General features: G+C 48.2%; 1 long non-coding RNA gene across 1 annotated transcript; it reads right to left on the reverse strand.

Annotated features, from left to right (window-relative positions):
• Positions 1-1,970: 1,970 nt before the first annotated feature.
• LOC146340948 (uncharacterized) lies at positions 1,971-20,981 on the reverse strand. The gene is made up of 4 exons (XR_014784101.1): positions 20,403-20,981; positions 6,299-6,436; positions 4,961-5,173; positions 1,971-2,924 (listed from the first exon to the last, which is right to left on the reverse strand). It is a non-coding gene; the product is annotated as an uncharacterized LOC146340948 (long non-coding RNA).
• Between the last annotated feature and the right edge of the window lie 703 nt (positions 20,982-21,684).

The raw sequence follows: 21,684 nt of genomic DNA on the forward strand, positions 1-21,684 counted from the left end.
GGATAAATAACCTTGGTTGAATCCAGGAGATTTGGGACACCATAAAAACTCACAAACGAACACCGTGCCCCAAGACTCCTTGTTGTTCTTGCTGCGATCAACTAATGTAGCTACCCTTCTGGGGACTGGGATAATTCCCCTGCCCCCCAAATATAATATTTGTCAATGTTTTATGTATTGGGCTATCAGTGGCTACTAGTTCTGATGGTCATACGCTACCTCCAGCAGTAGCACGCCTACGTAGACCGGTTGGTGGGGACCATGACCAGGAGGGTGCTATTGCACTCATGACCCCTTTGCGGGTTTCCCAGAGGCAGTGGTTGGCCACTGTGTGAAGAGGATGATGGATTAGACGGACCTTTGGTCTGACCGAGCAGGTCTCTTTTTATGTTCCTGTTTCCATCTAAATGATCCTATTTCCATATACAATGGCCTATGTTTCAGCCACACGCTGTAGGATGTAAACAGAAAGTTTCAGTGTAAACAGAAAGTTTCAAGTGGCAGTGTCTGACATATTAGGGGTGTCTGATTGAGCCACACTAATATTGTATCATGATTTTTATTTTGTGTGTCCCAGCTAAGAATCGAACCAGTTTCAATAAACTACTGTATTTGCAGCAGGGGCAGAAAGCCCCCAATCTGTGTACCAAGTGTAACATTTATTGGATATTGGGTCAAAGACCTATTCATTGCAATGGCTAGAAATTGTGTCAAGGTTACCTGCATGGTAGCCCTGAATTTTCAGGGTGATATCCCCACTGGGGGAAGTCTTAAAATCATTGCAGAGCTTCACTTTATATTAAGACATCCATTTTAAAAATGGACATCTTCCTTCAGGATAGCACTTCATGCATCTGAAGTTGGCTACAATAGTCCAGGGAAGCTTTTGCCATTTTAAAAAATGGCTAATCTTTAAAATGCCACAAAATATTGCTGCAAGGGACTAACCAGAAATACCTTCCTTCAGCTAGGTTATGGCATATCCAACCCTGTTCAGGAAGAGAGACGGGTATTTCCTTCCTTCTTCCGGATTGATCCCAATGAAATGGCTCAGTATGTGGGCTTAGTCCGGCTGCTCCTGCATTTCCACTGGAACTGGATAGGGCTGGTTGCTCCCAGTGATGAGCATGGTGAAAATTTCATTCAGACACTGACACCAATGCTCAAGAAGAATGACATCTGTGTGGCTGTCACCAAAATGTTCAAGTCATTGGACATGCTCCATTGGCATCGAGCACAATCTGGCTCTATTCCTAGTTCTTGGTTCGAGCCCCAAGTAATTATTATGTTTGGGGACAATACTGGTATAGGACAATTAGCAATGTTGATCACTAGTCATGAAGAAACAACCAACATCCTATTTAAGAAGGTTTGGATCATGACATCCCACTGGGAAATTTCTGTAACGGGATCCCTCTGGGGTGAGCAATATCTAAAAACCATCCATGGTGCTTTGCACTTCAGAGTCCACTGAAGGAAAGTGCCCAAATTCAAGAATTTTCTCCAGGCTTTAGATCCATATCGACCACAAGGAGATGTCTTTCTCCATTTCTGGTGGGAAACCGCATTTGGCTGTCAGTTTCTGAAATCAGGCCAAAACTTTCAGTGGGGAAAAAGGATATGTACTGGGGAGGAGAAACTGGAGGAAATTCCACCCTGTGCATTCACCATGAGCATGTCCAGTGGCAGCTACAACATCTACAGTGTCGTCAATTCTGTGGCACACGCACTCCTCTTCTAGATCCGAACATGCAATGACAGGGGAAGGCAGGAGGTATCTGAATATTCAGCCATGGCAGGTAACCTCCTTCAGATTTGCCAATCTTAGAAAAGGTGTCTTGGTGTTTGTTTGTTTGTTTTTAATGATCTGATCCTGAAAGCAAAGGGTTTGCCTGGGAGAAGGCTATTAGTCCAATATAAAGCCCTGAAGAATGACAGTTCCCATGGATACTCTTTCATGGCCATCATTTCCTTTAAAAAGCATTGTTTGTTTTTGTTTATTCAGTCAGTCGCTTCCAACTCTTAGTGACTTTGTGGACCAGCCCACGCCAGAGCTTCCTGTTGGCTGTCGCGTTGCCCTTATTTTTGCCGTAGTCTACGTAATCTTTACGTAGACTACAGCGACCAAATAAGGAACGTGAATGGCGGCTCCCTATGGGGGCCGCCATTAGCCGTACGCGCTTTTTTTTTTTTTTAAGTCACCCGTGATAGGCTACGTGATGATTTACATAGCCTATCATGGCTGACTTTGCAAATCTAGCCGTGATAGGCTACGTTAATCATCACGTAGCCTATCACGGGGGTGTTTTTTTTAACTTTTATTGGAATGGCGGCGGCGGCAGCCGGTCAAAAGACCGGCTGCCGCCTCTGCGCCCTGTCGAAGACCTGCTGAACCGCCGCTGGGACCCGCCGCCGGGAGGGACATTCGGGAAAGGTAAGTCCCATCCCGGGGGGGGTGTGGGGGGCGGGGGGGTGCGGAGAATTTCTCCCTGAAACTTCTTCGGGGGGCCGAACATGTTGGTGCTCGGCCCCCCGAAGTTTCGGGGAGAAATTCTCCGCCATCCCTAGGCCAAAGTACTTCAGTTTTTCCTTTAAGATCATTCCCTCAAAGGAGCAGTCTGGCTCTATTTCCTGGAGTATGGACTGGTTTGATCTTCTTGCAGTCCAAGGCACTCTCAGAATTTTCCTCCAGCACCACAGTTCAAAAGTATCTATCTTCCTTCGCTCAGCCTTCCTGATGGTCCAGCTCTCGCAGCCGTAGGTTACTACGGGGAATACCATTGCTTTAACTATGAGGACCTTTGTTGTCAGCGTGATGTCTCTGCTCTTCACTATTTTATCAAGATTTGTCATTGCTGTCCTCCCAAGAAGTAAACGTCTTCTGATTTCCTGGCTGCAGTCAGCGTCTGCAGTAATCTTTGCACCTAGAAAGACAAAGTCTGTCACGTAAAGAGAAGAGGAGACTTATTGTGCTTCTGTAATAATTACATATTTAAACTATAGATATTGAGGAGGGAGGCAAGGCCCCAGCCTAAACACATAATTCTAGTCAACAAAGCCATGTTGCTTCCCCTACGATCCTCAAACCAAATAGCAAGGAGCTCCCCTCACCTCATGTTCCTTATTGCCGGCCAGCTGAATATCCTTAGAAGTCATTGCCTTTGCTGCTATGAGCAAACTCCCCCCATCTCTCACTCAAAGATATGAGGCTTTGCTGTAGCAAACAGACACCAGCCCCCAAACCCCAGAACCCTGGGCAAGGATTTTTGAACAGATAGTGCCCAAAGAAGATGCATCTCAGGCATTCAGGGAGCAATCCTATGGCCACCAGACACTGTCTAGAGGGCCATAGGACATGCTCTTTTCCAGGAACCGACCTCAGAGCCCACGCTTCGAGGTTGCTTCCTGGAAAATCGACCTTCCTCCACATCCACGCCCCCTCAGAGGCAGTGTGGAGAAGCCCTGTCCTACGTGCTCACAAGAGGAGCGTGGAGCAACTGAAAAGGGGCGTTCTGGGGCGGGGAGAGTGGGGCTGCATGTACGACACATCCTATGTGTCGTACACTCAGCCTCCTCTCCTGCTTGGCCCCCCATGGCTAGACAGCCAGAAACGGCTGTCTAGCAAAAAATAGCAGGGCAGGAGAGGCACTGAGGGAACAATCCCCCCCCTCCGTGCCTCTCCTTCCTTGCTTAGGATAGGCGGTCACCTCCGAGTTCTTGATAGGATTGCACCCTCAATTAAATAATGGAGTGCAGAAAAAGCACTCTCTTAACTTGATGGCAGTTACAGTACGTTAGAAGACACCAGTTCTCACTCAGATTTACCCCATTTTCTAAGTGTCTCTTCCATTTCAGATTCTTGTCTCTTTGGAGAATATCCAGTTTAACAACAGTGCTGGAGATAAAGTCTCTTTTGCTGCAAATGGCCAGAGATATACTATCCTGAACTGGATCTTCTTCCCGAATCAGTCTTTTGCTCCAGTGAAAGTTGGAGAAGTGCATTCAGGAGCTCCCCCAGGCCAAGACTTCACCATCAACTCTGATGAGATCGTGTGGGCTACAGAGGTGGGGTTGAAGTGAATGTTTGGGGGTAATTGGAGAACTAAAGCTGTCTTTCTAGCAGACACCAAAGGGCTACTGAGTTATGGGTGGTGTTGGGGGTTCTTGTCAGCTTGTAAAGACAATCTTTGCACGCAAAAGCTCTCCGGTCTGTCCCTGGCATCTCCAAATAGGGCTGGGAAAAGGTCCCATGCCTGAAACCCCAGGGAGATGCTGTCAGTCTGTGCAGACAGTACTGGGCTCAGTAGGCCAAGAGTCTGACTCAGTAGAAGGCAGCTTCCAATGTTCCTGTTTCTGTCTTACAATATATTATATATGCACCTCTATTACAATGGATCCAAGTAACCTGCAGGCATCCAGAAGAGTTTCAGCCCTTCTAAACTGGTGATCCTATCCATGAAGCCCTGCTGAGTAACTCTGAGTCCTCTTAAGTGCAATTTCACTCATCAGGAAATCCTCCACTGTTTGCCTTTTCCCTTTAGAAGATGGCCTTTGCGAGGTGTGTGGAGAGGTGCTCTCCAGGGCACCTGAGAAAAGTTCCAGAGGGGAAACCAGCTTGCTGCTACACATGTGACCATTGTCCAGAAGGGACGATTTCTAACTCCACAGGTACCTCAAATCTGAGAGCCACATACAAGTGCAGAATGTACTGGGGCAAGTGTGGAACAGGGACAAGGAGAACATCATAGACAAGGAAAGGAGTCTGTCATTCCCCCTATGAATATTTTCTCTATAAATACCATTTTATAGAGTAAACCTCTGTGGTTTACTTGTTTGAAAAAGATTTCCAATTTCCTGAAGAAATCTTATGTTCACATAATAAAATAATGTTTCTCAGCAAATTAATAATACTCACAAGTACTAATCTACTGCGTTTTCTTCTGTATTTACATTGGCTCACCTTTTCATGCATAATTATTTAAAGACCATGTTTCCAATCTCAATTGTTTTGGTATCAGAAGTGAAGTTGTTGGGCAGTGGTTGGTCATCCTTGTAACAACTGAAGCATGTTACCTCGATGTCAAACAAATTTCCTTTTTTGTCTATAGTAATTTCTGTAACCTGATCCCCAGCCTCTGTACCAACTTGTCTCCTCAGTGGACACTGTGTGAACCTAAGAAAATGAGAGATAGTAATTTTTAAAATCATTATTCCTTTGCCCATTCAGAAGGCACTGCAGAAGATAGATCTGGGTTTAGTTCTTATAGTTCCCCGGTTTTTATTTCTAGTTCCAGAATTTTCTTCCTAGCATAATATGGAATATGAGTCTGTTAATGGAGGCCATCATGTGAACAAAACAAAACAAAGCCAAAAAACATTGTGTACATTTTCTGACTTGGGTCTTATGATTGCTGAAGCTTAAATTGAAAATAATTAAAGGGGTAAAATAAGCTACAGAATAGATATTTCCAGTATTTTCTTTGAGGGCTGAACTGGCTATCACAGAAAGAACATCTGCATCATCTTTGAGATAATTCAATTGTTTTTGCTCATTCCAGATGGAGATTGCTGTGACATGTGCCCAGATGATCAGCACCCAGACAAGAACCAAGACCACTGTATCCCCAAGAAGATCCACTTCCTTTCCTACCAAAAGACACTGGGGTTCATTTTAGCTTCTCTGGCTCTTTTCCTCTCTCTGATCACATCTCTAGTGTTGGCAACCTTCACCATACACCGTGACACACCCATCGTCAAAGCCAACAACCGAGACCTCACTTATGTCCTCCTCATCTCTCTCTTGCTCTGCTTCTTCTCCTTTCTGTTCATCAGTAAACCCACAAGGGTCACCTGTCTTCTGCGACAAATGGCTTTTGGCATCACCTTCTCTGTTGCTGTTTCTTCCGTGTTGGCAAAAACACTCATGGTGGTTCTGGCCTTCATGGCCACCAAGCCAGGAAACATGGCCAGAAAACTCTTGGGGAGACAAATGCCAAACACCATTGTTCTGGTCTGTTCCTTCTTCCAAGGTGTAATCTGTGCTCTCTGGCTGGTAACTTCTCCCCCATACCCAAACTTGGACTTCTATTCCCTGACTGGAGAGATCATAGTTGAATGTAATGAAGGCTCAGTCATTATGTTTTACACTGTCTTCAGTTACATGGGTTTCCTGGCTGTCATCAGCTTCATGGTGGCTTTCCTAGCATGAAAACTACCTGACAGTTTTAATGAAGCCAAGTTTATCACCTTCAGCATGCTGGTGTTTTCCAGCATTTGAGTCTCCTTTGTGCCCACCTACCTGAGCACCAAGGGGAAGTCCATGGTGGCCGTGGAGGTCTTCTCCATCTTGGCCTCTGGGGCTGGTCTCCTGGCTTGCATCTTCCTCCCCAAATGTTACATTATCATGCTGAGGCACAGTCTCAACACCAGGGATCATCTAGTTAGGAAAAAGAGTCATGGAATCTAAAACTTGGGAGCATGGCCTGCCATTCTAGTTTTCTGTGACGTACATTTGTTCAGGGAATCTGATAAAATTACTCAGAAACAGGGATGTTGCAAGCATCCATTTGGGGGCTTGAGCTCGGTGGGTTCCCACCAGTTCAGTCCCTTGGATGCCAGTCCGCGACCCTCTGCTCTTACCCGAGTCAGCACATGCTGTGTTGGCAAGAACTGCAGCCCCTGCTCCTCGCCCCACTCCTTTTCCCTCAGCAGAGAGGGACGCAGTTGCACTCGGCAGCGGCAGCGACAGTACTCGCTGAGGTCCTGCAAACCACCAGCCGGCTCACGTCCCAGCATGAGCTGGGTCTGACAGTGGGCGGGGATCCAGCAAGTAGGTTGCAGAGTGGACTCGAGTGAGTTCACACAACCCTACTCAGAAATAAACATGAGTTCTTTATTAAACAACAGGGTCCTTTTCACACTGGTGCCATTGTCCAGTGCTGAGGCAGTTGCTCTTCCTCAGTCAAATGGAAGCAGAATTAAAACCATTTTCTGTAGGGCACCTTGTTCCTCATAAAAACCCTTCAATTACTGAATTACTTTGACCATTCATTATCAAGACTAAGGTGTTGTGTGTGTTTTTTAAAGAATATATCTTACAAGTGGCATCTGCCACAAAATGTTGCAGTTCATTATCTCCCCACAAGAGGAGTGTTTCTGCTCAGGGTTCTGCCACCCAGTCACATCCTCCTTGGGGATACAATAAGCTGTAAGGAGTTCAAGGAGGGCATTCCAGTCCCCCCACACCTCCCATTGTTGTGCTTTCCTCTTCCCACACTGGCATAACACCCTGTGGCTATTGTAGGGATGGCGGAGAATTCCGCCACGGATTTCAGTGAGGCCGAATGCACTGGCATTCAGCCCCTCAAAATCCGTGGTGGAACAGCCTGCCCCCCCGCCCCCCTGCGGATTCCCCCCGGGATGAGGCTTACCTGGGGTGGATGTTCCGGACGGCGGCGGCTCCGGCGGCAGGCAGCGGCAGCTGGTCTTTCGACCGGCTGCCGTGACCACCATTTACATCCTGGTCTTTGCTATGATAGGCTACGTAAGTCTTTACATAGCCTATCATGGCAAGCCAATCAAAAAACCCACAAAAAATGGCGTACACAAATGGCGGCGGCTACGGTGGCCGCCATTTGCGTTCCTTATTTTTCACCGTTTTAGTCTACGTAAATATTTACATAGGCTATTACAGCAAAAAAAAAGGGGAACACAAATAGTGTAGTGGGCACTATTTGTGTTCCTTTTTTTCCCCGCCGTTTCAGCCTACGTAAATATTTACGCCCACTACACTATTTGCGTTCTTTTTTTTCCGCTGTAATAGCCTACATAAATATTTACGTAGGCTAAAATGGAGAAAAATAGGGAACGCAAATGGCAGTCGCTGTAGCCGCCGCCATTTGCGTACACCTTTCCCCCCCCCCAGCCGTGATAGGCTATGTAAAGACTTACGTAGGCTATCACGGCTGCCTGGCTGGACACAAGTGGTGGCCGCTATGGTGGCCGCCATTTGCGTCTGCACCAGCCAGTCTGCAGCCGGAAATCCAGCTGCGGACGGCCCTGGCCAGCTGCTCTGCAGAGCCACTGTGGAGCAGAGCCGGCCAGGCAGAATTCTGGTGGGGAGGACCAGATCGCCTCTCCCCCTGTTGAGGATTCCGGGGGGAGGGGCAAAGAGCCTCCCTCCCTACCACAAACACAATCCACAAAAAGGTAAGTGACTTTCGTACATCCCTAGGCTATTGAGCATACTCAGTTATTCCATTTTTGAAGGGGTGTCCCCCAAATATTTAAAAATATTTTTTGTACTTCTGCAAACCTTAGGGTTCTGACTTCTGTTTCTCAGTAACCCCCATTTTGGCTCGATTTTGTCAGCACGCACCACCTGAGTTTGGTATTGAAGGGAACGATAATTGCAGCAAGAATATATTATGCTACATTATGGTAAATGTCAACTACCCCCATATTTGCAGGGTGGGAATGCGAAATACCTGAGCATGCTATCATGACAAAACTCAATAATCAGGTTGAGAGAAGGGACAGCAGTATAACTGATCCCTTCAACACTGAGGTCCTTTTACTGAATATTAGGGGAAGACTAATATTCTTCCCCAAAATATCAACAAAATCTTTCAGATGAGGGCCCACCCCACCACTACCTGGAGATGCCAAGGTGAAAGAGGTGTAATTCCTTGAAACTCATCAAACACAAAAGCCTTTGTCTGTATCCATCTTTCCCAACTGGTGGCCTCCAGATGTTTTGGACTACTATTCCCATCAGCCCATCCTGCATGGCCAAAGATCTGGGGTGATGGAATTTGTAGTCCAAAACATATGGTGGGCACCACGTTGGTGAAGGTTCACCTATATGAGGGAGGGGGTTGTGTGGGCTAATCTTCATGCCTTATCTGGATTGAGTAGCAGTGTGAAAATGGTGAAAAAAGGCATACCAGTTGGACATCGAAATTCCTATTCAGCACTGATCATAGCAGCTAACTAATCCCATCCTGCTCCCATGGTGGGTGGGGATGCTGTGTATGGCTTAGGAGAAAAGGTGGAGTGGCTGTATTAAGGCCCATGTAATCACTGGTGGTGTAACCGAGACTGAAAAGTGATCTTTGCCTTCCACCAAGAAAGGGCACAACATCTTAGGAATTAACTTGAATTGTTCATTTGAGTATGCAATACAGTTGAGGCCTAGAGACGATCAGCCAGCTTAACAGAAACAACAACAACAAAGGAGTTATTCTTCCTAGGCTGCCTCTGAGGCAGATACCTCTCCTGCAACTCTTAGCTACTCTTCACTCCCCACGTTACTCTTGCAGGATGCTTGGATGGCCCGGGAGGCTTGTGTGATGATGCAGGCATCCCACATCATGCGTCCCCTCCTTTCAGTGGGGCTGGGGCAATGCTGCCCCATCCCAAAGTTCTAGAGGAATGGCCTTTGTCTGGTTCAGACAGATCTATGCAATGCATTTGATGACCAATATAACACAAAACCAAACTAAACCAAACAACATCCCTCCACTGACTAACTGTTTCCTCCCAGGCCCAGTTCTAGGTGCTGGGACTTACTCTTAAAGCCATAAATGTCATGAGACCAAAATTCCTGAAGGAACCCAAAATGTTTTAAATGACTGAATGAATTCACAGATAGGAGGGAGCCCAGGAAAACTAACATCTAGTGGTTCCTTGGTGCAATTGTCAGGCTTTAAAACCCAACCACCCATTTGACTTATAAGGTCAGGTTGATTTACTTCCTGGTCTAGTTCTAGGAGCTGCTACCTAGTTTTAAAGCCCCCACTGGCTTGGTTCCCAAACACCTGATCAGTTAAATAACTCCATAAAAAATACATTCTTTGGCCTGCACTGTAGGGATGGACAGAACACTTACCTTTTGTTCCATTCTGTTTCTGCTGGGGGGGGGAGGCGCTCTGTCCCTCCCCCCAGAATCCTCGACAGGAGGGGAGGCTATCCGGTCCTCCCCCCCAGAATCCTGCCTGGCCAGCTCCGCTTCGTGGCCAAGCCGCGGAGCCGCCAGCTGGCTCCAGCCACCCGCAGCCGGACATCCAGCCGCTGGGCAGCCTGCAGGGACACAAATGGCAGCTGTTGTAGCTGCCGCCATTTGCATCCCTGTATTTAGCCGTGATAGGCTAGGTAAATACTTACGTAGCCTAGTATCACGGCCTCCGCAGGGATGCAAATGGCGCCACAAAGCAGCGCGGACGGGAGCAGGTGAGTGCTCAGTTTCACGCGCCTTTTGTGGGTTGGGGGCAGCGGGGACTTCGTCCCGTGCACCTTTCGTGGGTTGGAGGGGCGGGGGCTTTGTTCTGCGACGGATTTCAGGGGGCCGAATGCCAGTGCACGGAATTCTCTGACATCCCTACTGCACTGTAGAGCCAGGAGCTGCTGACCACTGCCCCCAAGTGGTAAACCACGGAACTGCAGCCTTTGGGAAACAACCACCCAGATCTGGCCTGGCTGCACCCATCCATTGGCAGCTCCTGGGCTAGAAAGAGTATGAAGGACTTCCTTTTCCAGCTCCTGGGCTAGAAAGAGTATGAAGGACTTCCTTTTCCAGCTCCTGGGCTAGAAAGAGTATGAAGGACTTCCTTTTCCAGCTCCTGGACTAGAAAGAGTATGAAGGACTTCCTTTTCCAGCTCCTGGACTAGAAAGAGTATGAAGGACTTCCTTTTCCAGCTACGCCTCATGTGGGCAACATCTCCCACCTGAGTGCTGCTGTGGCATGCATTTCTGGTCTTGCTCTTGGTCCCAGCTGCTCTCAGATCCTGAAAGGGCTTTGGGCCTGGCTCCCAATTCCGGACTCCCCCAAGACCACCGCCCACTGCCTGGTCCTGACATATGGCTGTCAAGGGCTCCTTGGAGGCCTCTCTCAGTCTAATCCAGTAGCCAAGTCCAGACACAGACAAAGGAATTCCTTTCAAAGCTTTATTCTTCTTTTACAACTTAACAACTCTACCGTTTGCAACTAGATCTGAGCAGCACAGTACCTATGCCCTAAGATGGAACTGTTGGTCCCCATTTGAAAGGCAATTACTGGCAGACCCCTGAACTTAAGGACTAGGGAGAGTCCCTCCCCTTTTCCCTTGGATCCTCTGGGCGCAGCCATTGTTTGCACGCCAACCTGGCACTACGCCTCCTTTCCACGCCCTCCATCTGGCGCCGCTCTCTGCGTCGGCGTCGCGCATCCACCAAGTCTGCTATCTGTGCTCGGTCACTCCCTGGACTGCTAACTAAACTAGGAATGCTGGTGGGAGGAATCTCCATCAGCTGTTGGTCCTGGGAAAGAGGAGCGCACTCCTCTCCCAGGAGCGACTGCTCTTCCTCAGAATCAGAACTACTCTGGGATTCTATGGGCTCAGTGTCCACCCTGACAATGGCCAATGGATCAGTTAGAAGCACTGGAAGTGGTTTCTTCACTGTGCAAGAGGGCTCACCTTAACACAAGCCCTGCACCCCTTTCATCCAAAAAAGAAATTAGAGTGGTTCAAAGGGAACAAATGGTGTTAAAGCTTCTGGGGCTTCTGAGAGGGAGAATATCAGGGCAGGCAACATGTCATTCTAGGTCAGCCTTCATGAAATGGATGACATCCAGATTTGTTATACCAGAAGTACCATCATCCTTGCATAACACATCTGGAGGACACCATGAAACAGTCAATCATAAAGCCTTCCACAGCTGCATTTTCAAGTTGTAGTTCTTGCAGTCAGTGTGACAATCGGTGTGTGGAGCGTAAGGGATAGTTTGTCCTGCTCTGACTCCCAATGTCTGTAGGAGGGTGGGGTGCAAGTGGGATGTGAAGTGAGATGGCCCTTGGCCTGTAAGTAGGGATGTTGCGGGCGCCCGTTTTGGTTCTGTGCTCGATGAGCAGCCCACAACTTAGCCCAGGCCTGTTCATCTCTGTGCCGATTGCCATGTTTTTTTAAAAAAAGGCAATTGGCAGCACTTGCCCATAGAGCTATATGCAAAATAGCTCTGTGAACTACAGTCTGTGGGCAATCACCATTTTTTTCTTAAACATGGCGATCGGCACAGAGGCGAACAGGCCCGGGGTAAGTTGTGGGCTGCTCATCAAGCACGAAGGGGGCGCTTGACTGCAGCCCGGAGGGCCAGAGAGCAGGGGGAAAGCTTGGGGGCACCCGGAGAACACAAACTGGGATGTGTTCTCACATCCCTACCTGTAAGTAGTTCTTGGGGGAAAGTCCCCAGGGCAAGACCTGTCTGAGCTCACAAATAAGGGCTAGTTTGACTGACTGAAGGAAAAAGGCCTCAGGGTATCTAGCGGCATCATCTACGATCATTGGGATGAATCTTTGGCCCTGTAAAATAAGAGGAACAGGCCCCATCATATGTCCATAGCTGGTTGTTCGAAAGGTTCTGCCACCATTAGGGCTCTGGATGATACCAGTTCAGACTGGGGCAGAATTGACGTTAACAAGCGGAGGCTAGTAAAACATCCTTCTAATCCACTTAAATGCCTTTGCTTTGGGGTGGCCACCTCTCAGATGCTTGCTTGGTGTCTCTCAAGTTCAGAGGCTCTATTCTGGGGGCTGGGCCATGAGCCACACCAGCACTCCTCCCTGATCCTCAAACAGGGGGAGTCCTCATGGCCACATGTGAGGCCATCATTAAGACACCAAAAGTGAAACAGACTGAGGGTTGATTGCCATAGGCTCCTGAAAAACAGATACATGAAATGAGAATGTTTTTGGCCATGCAATATTCAAGATGGCTGAAATACAAACAGTTGCTCTACGAAAGGTTGGCCAGATATTGGATGCAGGTATGAGCAGAATTAGAAGCCTCCATGTTAGAGCAAGGTATTACGAGATTCTGGAATCTGTTGGCCTACAGAGTAATATGATGTCTGAAAGACTAGAGGCCCACATAGTGACAAAAAGGTGAGAAGCACATTTCACACAAGTCTTTAACTAGGGAGACAAACTGGAGCCCATATTTCCACAGATAAAGTCCCTGACTTTAGGCAGTTGCTCCCTCTGAGGCAAAAAGACATTGAAGGAAGCTGCCTTGGACAGAGCTCGGTATTGTCCACACCAGGAAGAGATAAGGGTTTTTTTGGCCAGTGGGGATGTTTGACAATTTAACAAACTGTTCTGGGCACCACCACAAAATGAGCATGCTATAGATGAAAGCATCCGCCTGTAACCCCTCCATGCCCTCCTATCCTACTAGCTCAGTTCCTCCAGGCTCCACTCCTATGTGAGAACATAAGAAGAGCCATGCTGATTCAGACCAAGGGTCCATCTAGTCCAGCAATCTGTTCACACAGTGGCCCACTAGCTGTCAACTGGGAACCCACAAGGAGGACACAAGTGCAACAGCACCCTCCCGCCCATGTTCCCTAGCACTGATGTACACAGGCACACTGCCTCTAATACTGGAGGTAGCACATAGCCATCAAGACTAGTAGCCATTGATAGACTTATTCAGGAATTTGTCTAATCCCCCTTTTAAAGCCATCCAAATTGGTGGCCATCACTACATCTTGGGGTAGTGAATTCCATAGTTTAACTATTTGCTTTATGAAGAAGTACTTCCTTTTACCGGTCCCGAATCTCCCACCAATCATCCTCATGGGCTGACCCTGAGTTCTAGTATAATAAGAGAGGGAGAAAAATGTGGAAGCACCAGTGTAAACAGTGGAGCTATGGAACCGTTTCCAGGTACTTGAGGATGAGACTGGAGGACAGCCTGCAGAGGAAGAATCACAGGGGAACCTGCATGAGAGTGAGCAAGAGGCTGAAGGTCAGTCAAGCAGAGGTGATGAAACCAAGGCCTACAACAACAAGAAGAGAAGAGTGGTAGTAGTGGGAGACTCCTTGCTGCATGGGATCGAAACCCAAGTATGTCGTGAAGGCCCGTGGACTCGCCAGGTATGTTGTCTCCTGGGAGGATGGATTAGAGACGTGACTGAAAGGTTGCCTGCACTCATAAAGCCCACTGACAGGTATCCCTTTCTTCTCATCCATGTGGGAACAAATGATACCGCCAAGCAGAGCGACAAAGAAATCATGTCAGACTTTGAAGCTTTGGGCAGGAAACTCAAGAACTGTGGGGCCCAGATAGTTTTCTCATCCATCCTTCCAGTAGTTAGAAGAAGGATATAAAGGGAAAGACAAATACTCTGGGTGAATGACTGGCTACGAAGGTGGTGCCGACGACGAGAGAGATTTGGATTCTGGGACTATGGGCTATACTTCTTGGAAGATGGACTGTTGGCAAGGGACAGGTTGCACCTCACAAAGGCTGGAAAGAATGTGTTTGGCCACAGCATGAAGAACTTCATCAGGAGGGCTTTAAACTGAATCCTATGGGGAACAGAGATGTAAAATTGGGGGTAACAATGGATGAAGGCTCATGCACCACAACCGAGAGAACAGCTCTAATAGTGCCCAATAATAGTCTTGAGAAACATGTAGGAAGAAAGCCAGACTATGAAGCACATGGTCTTCCGTGTCTATGTACTAATGCCCAGAGTATGGGAAACAAACAGAACAAACTTGAACTCTTAATACAGGCGGGAAATTATGACTTGATAGGTGTAAATGAGACTTGGTGGGATGACTCTCATGACTGGAATACAGCAATTGAAGGATATAACTTGTTCAAAAAGAACAGGAGGAACAGAGAGGGAGGTGAAGTTGCACTATATCTTAAAAAAACATATTTCTGCACAGAATTACAGGAGGATGAGCTTGGTAGCCCCACTGAGAGCATCTGGGTTAACATAAATGGAGCAAAGAATAAAAGGAACCTGGTGGTTGGAGACCGCTACTGGCTACCCAATCAAGGAGAAGATGAGGATGACACTTTTGAAAAGCAAATAGCCAATGGTTCAAGGAAACATGATGTAGTAGTAATGGGGGACTTCAATTTCCCCGATATTTGTTGGGAGACAAATTCTGTAAAACATGGCCCCTCCAGGAAATTCCTGACTTGTGTTGCAGGTAACTTCCTCCTACAGAAAGTAGAAGAAGGAAATAGAGGATCGGCTATCCTTGACTTGATCCTAACCAAGAGAGATGACTTAGTGGACAAAGTAGCAGTTACAGGACCTCTGGGGGAAAGTGGCCATGTTATACTGGAGTTCTTGGTTCTAAAAGAAGCAAAAGCCAAGCGTAGTCAAACACGTACCCTGGATTTTAGGAAAGCCGATTTTAATAAACTCAGAACAATGATCAGTAAGGTCCCATGGCAAGTGACTCGAATGAGAAAAGGAGTCCAAGATGGGTGGGAATTTTTTAAAAAGGAAATTCTCAAGGCACAATCACAAACCATTCCAACAAGAAGAAAAGGTGGAAGACAACAGAAGAAGCCAGTGTGGCTTCACAAAAAGCTTAGAGATGACCTGAAAACAAAAAAGGACACATATAGGAAGTGGAGAGATGGCCAAGCAACAAAGGAAGAGTACAGGCAGGTAGCACAGGATTGCAGAGATGGCGTCAGGAAGGCTAAAGCGGAGAATGAGCTGAGGTTAGTGAGGGAGGCTAAAAGCAACAAAAAGGCTTTCTTCAGATACGTGCAAAGTAAAAGGCAGAGGAAAGAAATGGTGGTTCAGCTATTAAATAAGGATGGCAAAACATGGAAAAGGAAAGTAGCGCTCAATTCCTACTTTGGCTCAGTCTTCTCCCGAAAGAGGGTCTATGACCCCCCTGGCAAAGGCGAAGTACAGGCTGAAGGGGCAGGATTGCCACTTGAGATCAATAAGCATATGGTCAAGGAACACCTAATTACTTGGAATGAGTTCAAATCTCCAGGGCCAGATGAATTGCACCCTACAGTAATAAAAGAACTGGCAGAAGAACTCTCAGAACTGCTGTCTATTATCTTTGAGAAATCATGGAGGATGGGTGAAGTACCAGATGACTGGAGGAGGGCTAATGTTGTCCCTATCTTCAAAAAGGGTAAAAAGGAGGAACCTGGGAACCACAGACCAATCAGTCTGACATCAATCCCTGGGAAAAATCTGGAGCAGATGATAAGGCAATCCATCTGTAAGCACCTTGAAAACAATGCAGTGATTACTTGAAACCAACCTGGATTTGTCAAGAACAAATCCTACCAGATGAATCTGATCTCCTTTTTTGATCAGGTCACCTCCCTTGTGGACTGTGGGAATGCTGTGGACACCATAGACCTCGACTTCAGCAAAGCTTTCGACAAAGTGCCCCATGATATCCTGATGAGCAAACTAGCTCAAAGTGGGAAGGGATGTACAAAACTCCCCTTACCTGGCTCCGCCGGGTTCCGCTGGGGGGGGGGAAGGTGCTCTGTCCCTCCCCCCGGAATCCTTGCCAGCTGGCTCTGCTCCGCAGAGATTCCGCAGAGCCGCCGGCCAGCTCCACCAGCACCCGGACATCCAGCCACTGGCTAGCAGGGACGCAAATGGCGGCAGCCATAGCTGCCGCCATTTGCGTCCCTGTAGTCAGCCGTGATAGGTTATGTAACGACTTACATAGCCTATCACATCTGGCTTAAAAAAACAACAACACACGCGTGTACGCAAATGGCGGTGGCTACGTCTGCCACCATTTGCGTTCCTTATTTTTGGCCGTCTTAGTCTACGTAAATATTTACGTAGATTAAGACGGCGAAAATAAGGGGGAACACAAATAGCGTCTGCTATGCTATTTGCATAGGGATAGCGGAGAATTTCTCCCCGAAACTTCGGGAGGCCGAGCGCCGAGGCATTCGGCCCCCCGAAAGTGTTGGGGAAATTCTCCGCCGGCCCCCCACACCCCCCCCCCGGGATGGGACTTAGCTTCAGCGAATGTCCCTCTCGGTGGCAGGTCCCAGCGGCGGTTCGGCGGTGGTTCGTCGGGGGCAGGGGCGGCGGCCGGTCTCCCGACCGGCTGCTGCCGCCACCATTACAAAATAAAAAAGTAAGTAAAAAAACAACAACACACACCTGTGATAGGCTACGTGGTGATTTACGTAGCCTATCACGGCTAGATTTCCAAAGTCAGCCGTGATAGGCTAGTTAAATTGTCACGTAGCCTATCACGGGTGACTTTGGGTGAAAAAAAAAAGGGCGTACGCAAATGGCAGCGGCCCATGGGCGCCGCCATTTGCGTTCCTTATTTTGGCATGCAAAGTCTACGTAAATCTTTACATAGACTACGGCGAAAATAAGGGAATGCTATTTGCATTGCCCTTATTTTCGCCGTAGTCTACGTAAATGTTTACGTAGACTAGACGTGACAAAATAAGGAACACAAATGGCGGTGCCCATGGGCCGCCGCCATTTGCGTACGCGCTTTTTTTTTTCCCCAAAGTCACCCGTGATAGGCTACGTGACGATTAACGTAGCCTATCATGGCTGACTTTGGAAATCTAGCCGTGATAGGCTACGTTAATCATTACGTAGCCTATCACGGGGGGGGGTTGTTTTTTTTTTAGTTTCGCGGCTGGGGAGACGGGGCGCTTCTCCCCGGCCTGAATTTTGGCCAGGCGAGGTGGGGCGACTCCCCCCCGGCCTGAATTTCGGCCAGGCGAGGTGGGATGCCTCCCCCCCTCGCCTGAACTTCGGGGGGAGGCGCGAAGCGCCTCCCCCCAACCACAAATCACCCCTGAGAAAAGGTAAGTGACTTTTGTACATCCCTATATTTGCATTCCCCTTATTTTCGCTGTCTTAGTCTACGTAAATATTTACGTAGATTAAGACAGCCAAAAATAAGGAATGCAAATGGCGGTGGCCATAGCCGCCGCCATTTGCATACGCATTTTTTTTTTAAAGCCAGACGTGATAGGCTACATAAGCCTTTACGTAGCCTATCACGTCTTGTAAAAAAAACCCCAAAACCCCGACAAGACTGCAAATGGCGGTGGAGGCAGCCAGTCGGAAGACCAGCCGCCGCAGCCGCAGCCGCTGCCACTGTTGCCGGAGGCGCCGCCACCCAGAAGATCTGCCCCAGGTAAGTCTAATCCCAGGGGGATCCGCGGGGGGGGGGTGGGAGGGTGGTAGGCCATTCCGCCACAGATTTTGGGGGTCCGAATGCACTGGCATTCAGCCTCACCGAGATCCGTGGCGGAATTCTCTGCCATCCCTAAAAGTGGGCTAGATGAAACAATGTGGTGGGTGTTTCTGAGTGCAGGGAGTGGGATAGCAGTTCAGACTCTGAAGGAGAACTGCCAGACATAGGGGAGGTGTTTTTTCAGGCTAGTCCAGATACTAGGGTGGCTTCTCACATTACAAATGTCCAGCTGGCTGAGGATGAGGGTCCCTCTTCACCCCCCTGCCCCGTGAGAGGCAGCAAACAGGAGGAGGTGGGGTTTGGGGAGTATGACCTAACAGAAGCCAGACACAGACGCAGAGCAAAGAGAGAGAAGGCAGGGGCGGAACTTAGACGGTCTACCCGATTGGTCTTGCATGAAAAGCTGTGCTTAGAGGCCTCACGAGAAGAGAGGGACCTCCCCCCCTTAAGTTAGGCTAGTGAGACCGCTTCCCTCTTCAAATGGTGGGCAACTCTCATAATTCCTTTTGAATCCCCTGAAGGCATTCCTTTGTAGACTGAGAGTCACTGAGAATTTGCATCTGTATGACCCTGTGAAGTAATGAATTAAAAGCTGTAGACTGAAGCATCTTGTCTGTGCATGTTTGGGCGTTTGAAGTAAAGTGGGAGCTAAAGTAATCCTGACAAACAACTATCAGGTGGATCCACAGTTGGCTACAGTATTGGACTCAAAGAGTGCTGATCAATGGGATCTTCTCAAACTGGGGAGAGGTAATGAGTGGGGTACCTCAGGGCTCCGTCCTGGGCCCAGTGCTCTTCAACATTTCTATTAATGACTTGGAGGAGGAGGTGCAGGGAAAGCTGATCAAATCTGCAGATGACACAAAATTGGTCTGATCCTGGAAGGAAAGGGTGAGCCTGGGGAAAAGACTATTAGCTAGGGGTGGACGAAAGTCCCTTACCTGTCCTTGAAGGATGTTCGCGGTGGGGGGGAGGCGCTTTGCTGCTCCCCCCGTGAAGTTCAGGCCGGGGGGGGGAGGCTTCCCGCCTCGCCCCAGCCAAAATTCAGGCCGGGGGGGAGGCTTCCCACCTCGCCCGGCCGCGAACTCGAAAGTTAAAAAAAAAAAAAAAACGCCCCCTGATAGGCTACGTGACGATTAACGTAGCCTATCATGGCTAGATCTGCAAAGTCAGCCGTGATAGGCTACGTCAATCGTCACGTAGCCTATCATGGGTGACTTTAAAAAAAAAAAAAGCGCGTATGCTAATGGCGGCCCCCATAGGGAGCCGCCATTCACGTTCCTTATTTGGTCGCTGTAGTCTACGTAATGACTTACGCAGACTACGGCGAAAATAAGGGCAACGCAAATAGCGTTGCCCTTATTTTCGCCGTAGTCTACGTAAATCTTTACGTAGACTAAAGCGACCAAATAAGGAACGCGAATGGCAGCTCCCTATGGGGGCCACCATTAGCGTACGAGCTTTTTTTTTTTTTTAAAGTCACCCGTGATAGGCTACGTGACAATTGACGTAGCCTATCATGGCTGAATTTGCAGATCTAGCCATGATAGGCTACGTTAATCGTCACGTAGCCTATCAGGGGGCGTTTTTTTTTTCTTTTATTGCAATGGCAGCGGCGGCAGCCGGTCGAAAGACCGGCTGCCGCTCCCGCCCCGCTCGAACACCCGCCGAACCGCCGGCCGGACCCACCGCCGGGAGGGCCATTCAGCGAAGGTAAGTACCGTCCTGGGGGGGGGGTGTGGGGGGTGGGGGGGGGTTCGGAGGATTTCTCCCCGAAACTTGTTCGGGGGGCCGAACACATTGGCGCTCGGCCCCCCGAAGTTTCGGGGAGAAATTCTCCACCATCCCTACTATTAGCCCAATGTAAAGCTCCAGAGACATTGTCCATGGATATTCTTTCATGGCATCAGTTTCCCTTAAAGAGTATTAAGAAGTGAATAAAATGTTGAGGAAACTTCCATTGATTCTGTAATAATTATGTATTTACAGCTGTGGATATTGAGGACAGAGGAATCAGGCAAGTGTCTACCCCAAAGACATCATTCTAAAGTACTAAGCAGTATTGTCCCCTGCACCTCAAAACACTCAGACCTCCCCCTGCCCCATGTTCCTTCTTGACAGCTCGCTGAAGACCCTCAGGTGTTGGTCTCTTTGCTGCTATGAGGAAAACCCCTCCAGCTCCAACACAAATATATCAGGGTGTGTTGTATCAAGTAGCCACTAGACCAAAATGCCCAAACCACTGGGCAAGCATATTTGAATAGATAATGCCCAGTGAAGATGCATCTTAAACATTAAGTTAAAAGATGGAGTACAGGGAAAACCAGTCTCCTAACACAGTGATGTCAGTCACAGTAAGTTAGAAGATGGAGATCTCACTCATAATTACCATTTTCTCAGCATCTCTTCCATTTCAGATTCTTGCCTCTTTGAGGAGCGTCCGGTTTAACAACAGCACTGGAGATGAAGCCTCTTTCACTGAAAATGGAAAAAAGATATGATATTCTGAACTGGATCTCCTTCCCAAATGGATCTTTTTATCCTGTGAATGTTGGCGGAGTGGATTCAAGGGCTCCCTCAGGCCAAGACTCCACAATTCCCTCTGATGTGATAGCATGGGCTGCAGAGGTAGGACTGAAGTGAATGTTCTGGGGTCATGGGGAAACTACAGAATGTTGCAGTTGTGTCCCATGAGGACAGAAGTTGTCCTTCTAGATGAGACCAGAGGCACAGTGAGTCCAGGGAGGGGTCCTTATCCAGCAGTAAGAACCATCTTTGCATGCAGATGTCCTGGATTCAGTCCCCAGCATCTCTGTGTTTTCCAGCTGGCAAAGGGTCCCATGTCTGAAACCCTGGAGAGTTGCTGCCAGTCTGTGCAGACAATACTGGGCTAGGTGGGGCAAGGGTCTAATTCAAGAGAAAGCATCTTCCAGACTTCCTGTTCCTTTCTCAGAATATATTTTATATCAACCTCACATCCAAACTGGGAAACAAATGTGTCAGAAGCAAAGCTCCCAACACAGATAGAGTTTCAGGACCAGTATGTTTTCTCCATTCACAGAGAGGTATAGAGTTTCTTATAACTCTCTGCACAGAGCAGATAAAAAAGGCTGGGCCAGGCTCCTGATATCATGGGAGAAGGAGATAATTTGCCATGAGTGGGATTTCTCCTTCCCCTTGATATCAACAGGATTCATCAGCTTATAACATACCAGTTTCTGTCTCCTACTTGAGCCTCATTTATGATTTTTCTAAGTAAGCTGCTGAAGATATTTGGCTCTCCTAAACTTGTGATCCTAAACATCCTGTAGAGGGAAACTCTGTTGAGTAACTCTGTTTTGGTAGGGATGGACGAAAGTCCCTTACCTGGTCCCGCAGCTTTTTTGGGGGTGGGGGGGAGGCTCTTCGTTTCTCCCCCTGAAATTCTTGGTGGGTGGGGAGGTGCCCCTCCCCTCCCCACCGAAGTTCTGGCCGGGGGGGGAGGCGCCCCGTCCCTCCCCGGCGAAATTCTGGCTGGAGGGGAGCGCCCTGTCTCCCCGGCTGTGAAAGTTCTTCTGCTGGGAAGAACGAGGAAGTAAAAATAACAAAAACACACAAACGTGATAGGCTATGTAAAGATTTACATAGCCTATCACAGCTAGATTTTCAGTCAGCCGTGAAAGGCTACGTAA

The sequence above is a fragment of the Heloderma suspectum genome, chromosome 6 (assembly GCF_057233095.1).
Source record: "Heloderma suspectum isolate Gila_16-S chromosome 6, 16-S_ref, whole genome shotgun sequence".
NCBI lineage: Eukaryota > Metazoa > Chordata > Lepidosauria > Squamata > Helodermatidae > Heloderma > Heloderma suspectum.